Consider the following 5,119-nt stretch of genomic DNA (forward strand, 5'->3'; position numbering starts at 1 on the left):
TTAACTGGAAAGATGCACAAAGGGGACACTAGAAATGTGTCAGAGTTTGGTAAACTATGGCCCAAAGAACAGGTCCTGCACACCACCTGTTTTTTGTACAGCTGACAAGCTAAGTGTTTTCTTAAATATTTTTATTTTTGTCTGCACTGGGTCTCCATTGCTGTGAAGGCTTTCTCTAGTTGTGGCGAGCAGGAGCTACTTTTTATTGCACTTTGTGGGCTTCTTATTGTGGAGGCTTCTCTGGTTGCAGAGCACGGGCTCTAGGTTCTTGGGCTTCAGTAGTTGGCTCAGTAGTTGTGGCTCCCAGGCCCTAGAGCACAGGCCCAGTAGTTGTGGTGCATAGGCTTAGTTGCTCCACAGCGTATGGGATCTTTCTGGACCAGGGATTGAACCCATGTTCCCTGCATTGGCAGATAGATTTTTAACCACCAGACCACGAGGGAAGTCCTAGGAAAGGCTTTTATATTTTCAAATGGTTGAAGAAAAAAGAAGGAAAGTATTTTGTGATATGTTAAAATTACATGTAATTCAAATTTCAGTGTCTGTAACTAAGATTTGTGGGAATCAGACCATGCCTGTTCATTACATAGCAAACTAGGGCTGCCTTCCTGTAATAGTGGAGCTAAGCAGTTGCACCAGAGACCATAGGCCTCCAAAGCCTAAACTATTTTCTGTCTGGCACCTTACCAAAAATGTTTGCTGACTCCTGTTTTATATCTCGATCTAGATAAGTTCACATCCATGGGTGAATACAGATGTAAACCTTCACTGAAATGTCCATGTAAAAATTGTATACTTGCAACTAAATCCGTGCACCACAACTATTGAGCCAGTGCGCTAGACCCCATGAACCACAGCTACTGAGACAGTTCTCTAGAGCCCATGAACCACAGCTACTGAAGCCCAAAGTAAAAAGAGAAACCACACAATGAGAAGCCTGAGCACCACCGCTAGGGAGTAGCCCCCTTCCTGGAGAGAGCTCTCACGCAGCAGCGAAGACCCAGCACAGCCAAAAATAAATAAATCTTAAAAGATATATCTAAAAAAAAAATTGTAGGACTTCCCTGGTGGTTCAGTGGTAAAAGAATCCACCTGCCAGCGCAGGAGACATGGGTTAAATCGCTGATCCAGGAAGATCCCACATACCGTGGAGCAACAAAGCCCAAGGGCCACAAGTATTGAGCCTGTGCTCTAGATCCTGGGCGCCACAATGCTGAATGCACGTGCCTGAGAGCCACTGCACTGAGAACCCCCACTCACCACAACTAGAGAAAAGCCTGCATAGCAAGGAAGACCCAGCACAGCCAAAAATACATAAAATTATTTAAAAAATTGTACATTGTATATATCTCACAACATGTATTTTTTACTTTCTTTTTCAATAAAGTAACCCTACAGGATATGATCCCTTCTATTTTTTTTTAACCTCATATACCTCTCCTTCACTGTACTATAGCCACCATGCTCTTCTCCAAAACATCCATCACTTCTGTTTTCAGAGCCTTCACCTCCGTTGTTCCCTCTGTCTAAAACCTTTTCTCGGAATTCCATGACGATCCACCGGTTAAAACGCAGTGCTTTCACTGCCATGGGTGCAAGTTCAATCCCTAGTCGGGGAACCAAGATCCCACAAACCATGTGGCTCAACCAAAAAGTAATGATGATAATAATAATAAAGGTAAATAAAAATTTAAAAATCTTTCTCATGGCCAGCTCTCCCTTTTCATGAAGGCCTTAGTCCAAATGTTGCCTCCTTTGAGAAATTCCCTGAAATTAAGTAGGTCTTTCACTGCCAGTCACTCTTTATCACATGCCTTTTTCACAACCCTTACCTGAAATTATTAATGTATTTGTATGCTTGTTTATTGTCTGCCCTGTTCCCACTTAAAGATGAACTCCTTGAGAGCAGGGATGTTGTCACAGGGTTCATAGTCTCTAGATAATTAATCTGAAAAATATTTCAAACAACCCTGTGATGAAGAGATTTTTGTTCTATTAGACAAATGAGATTTTGGTTGAATGAAAAGTAAATGTTTCAAGACTTAATATTGTCAAGATGTCAGTTCTGCCCAACTTGAACTGTAGATTCAATGCAGTCCCAATCAAAATCTCAGCAAGTTGTGTGCATATCAGCAAGCTGAATCTAAAGTTTGTATGGAGAGTCAAAAGATCAGAATAGGCAAAACAGTATTAAGAACAATGTTGGAAGATTGACACTACCAGACTTCAAACCTCATTATAAAGCCACAGCAATCAAGACAATGTAGTACTGGCAAGAGAATGGACAGGCCAGTGGAAGAGAATGGACAGGCCAGTGGAACAGAATAGAGAGCCGAGAAATAGACCCACATAAATACAGTCTACTGATCTTTGACAACAGAGCAAAAGCAATTCTATAGAACAAAGATAGTCTTTTCAACAAATGGTGCTGAAACAACTGGACATCCACATGCAAAAAAGAATTTAGACACAGTTCCTATGCAGTTCACAAAAATTAACTCAAAATGGATCACACACTTAAATATAAAGCACAAAATCATAAAACTCCTAGAAGATAACATAGGAGAAAAGCCAGATGACTTTGTATGTGGCAATGTTGACTTTTTAGATGCAACAGCAAAAGTAGGATCCATGAAGGAAATAAATGATAAACTTGGTATCATTGAAATGAAAAAACTGCTCTGGGAAGACAATGTCAAGCGAATGAGAACATAAACCACAGAGAGAGGGGGAGATATTTGCAAAAGACCCATCTAATAAAGGACTGTTATTCAAAATATACAAAAAACTCTTAAAACTCGAAAATAAGAAAACAACTCAATTAAAAAAAATGAGTCAATGATCTTTCTGGGTCAAAGAAAAACACCTCTCCAAAAAAGATATACAGATTACAAATAAGGGTATGAAGTGATGCTCCACATCATATGTCATCAGGGAAATGCAAATTAAAACAACAGTGAGATTCCACTTGATATCTATTAGAATGCACCAGATCTAGAACATTGACAACACAAAATACTGATGAGAATATGGAGCAATGGGAACTCTTATGCATTGCTGGGATGTGAAATGGTACAGCCACTGTAGAAGACAATTTGATGGTTTCTTTGGGCTTCCCTGGTGGGGCTCAGAGGGTAAAGCGTCTGCCTGCAATACAGGAGACCTGGGTTCAATCCCTCGGTCAGGACGATCCCCTGGAGAAGGAAATGGCAACCCACTCCAGGACTCTTGCCTGGAAAATCCCATGGACAGAGAAGCCTGGTAGACTATAGTCCATGGGAGCGACTTCACTTTCTTTCTTTTCTACAAATGTAAACATACTCTTACCATATGAACCAGTAACTGCCCAAAGGATCACTTTAAACACCCAAAGGAGCTGAAAACCTATGTCAACACAAAAACTGCACATGGATGTTTATAGCAGTTTTATTTATAATTGCCAGAACTTGGAAGCAACCAAAATGTCCTTCAATAGATGAGTGGATAAATAAGCTGTGGTACATTCAGACAATGGATACTAAAAGGAAGTGAGCTATCAAGCTATGAAAAGACACGGAGGGAATCTTAAACATATAGTACTAAGTGAAAAAAGTCAATCTGAAAAGACTACATACTGTGTGGTTCCAAGTATATAACGTTCTTGAAAAGGCAACACTATGGAGACAGTCAAAAGATCAGTGGTTGTTAGAGACTGAGGGTGAGGAGATGGAATGAATTGGAGGAGCACAGAGGATTTTTGTATGATACTGAAATGGTGGTGGTGGTTGTTAACTCGCAAAGTCATGTCCAACTCTTTCACCACCCTATGGACTATAACCCACCAGGCTCCTCTATCCATGAGAATTTCCAGGCAAGAATACTGGAGTGGGTTGCCATTTCTTTCTTCAGGGATCTTCCCAACTCAGGGATTGAGCCCATGTCTCCTGCATCAGCAAGTGGGTTCTTTACCACTGAGCCACCAGGGAAGTCCATAATGGTGGATACATGTCATTATACATTAGTCCAAAACTATAAAATGGACAACACCAAGAGTGAGCCATAATGTAATCTATGGACTTGGGGTGATAGTAATGCATCAGTGTAGGTCCATCAAGGATAACAAATGTACCACTCCCATGAGAGATGTTAAAGATGAGGGGTGGGCTATATAGGAAATCGCTGTAAATTCCCCTCAATGCTGTCAACTTAAAATTGTTCTAAAAAATAAAGTCTTGGGGAATTTCCTGGCAGTCCAGTGGTTAGAACTTGGTGAGTTCACAGCCATGGGCTTGGATTCCATCCCTGGTCGGGGAACTAAGAGCCCACAAGCAGCGTGGCAAGAAAGAAAGGAAGGAAGAGGGAGGGAAGGAAGGAAAAACTTAATTTTTTAAAAGGAGAATGATTGGGCTTCCCTGATGGCTCAGTCCTTTGTTGGAGAAGATCTCACATGCCTTGGGGCAACTAAGTCGGGAGGCCACACTGCTGAGCCCACGCACCACCACAAGAGAAGCCACCACAACGAGAAGCCTGTGCACTGCAACGAAGAGCAGCCCTCATTCTCCACAACTGGAGAAAAGCCTGTGCAGCAGTGAAGACCCAGCACAGCCAAAAATATAAATACATAAAGCACAAAACTGTCAAAGTATTGTTCTTCATGTTATTAAAAAAAAATGGTGAGTGATACCCATCTTTTTAGACCCCCCCCCCCCATCATTCTCAGGCCAGGCCAGAGTCTGAATGGGTTGAATCTATATGATTCAACTCAGCTCAACTTTCTGAGCCTCACTCTCTTCATCCATACAGTGGGGATAGACTTGCTGATGCGAAACTGGTTTGAAACCTCCAAAGAACCAGCTAAATGCAAGGATGTGTTTAAAACCTCTGTTTCAGAGTCTCTGAAACAGGTTTAGTCTCCAAATGTGCCTTACATAATATTTTAATATTTTGAGTATTATCATTAATACTTTAGGCAGGAGAATGAAGGCTCTTAACTTGCCATAAGCCCTGCCATCTCTTTTTATATATAATTATTTATTTAGTTTTGGCTGTGCTGTGAACCTAAAATTGCTCTAAAAAATAAAGTTTTGGGGAAATTCCTGGCTGTCCAATTGGTGAGTTCACTGCCACGGGCTTGGATTCT

This window comes from Bubalus bubalis, chromosome 24, assembly GCF_019923935.1.
Source record: "Bubalus bubalis isolate 160015118507 breed Murrah chromosome 24, NDDB_SH_1, whole genome shotgun sequence".
NCBI lineage: Eukaryota > Metazoa > Chordata > Mammalia > Artiodactyla > Bovidae > Bubalus > Bubalus bubalis.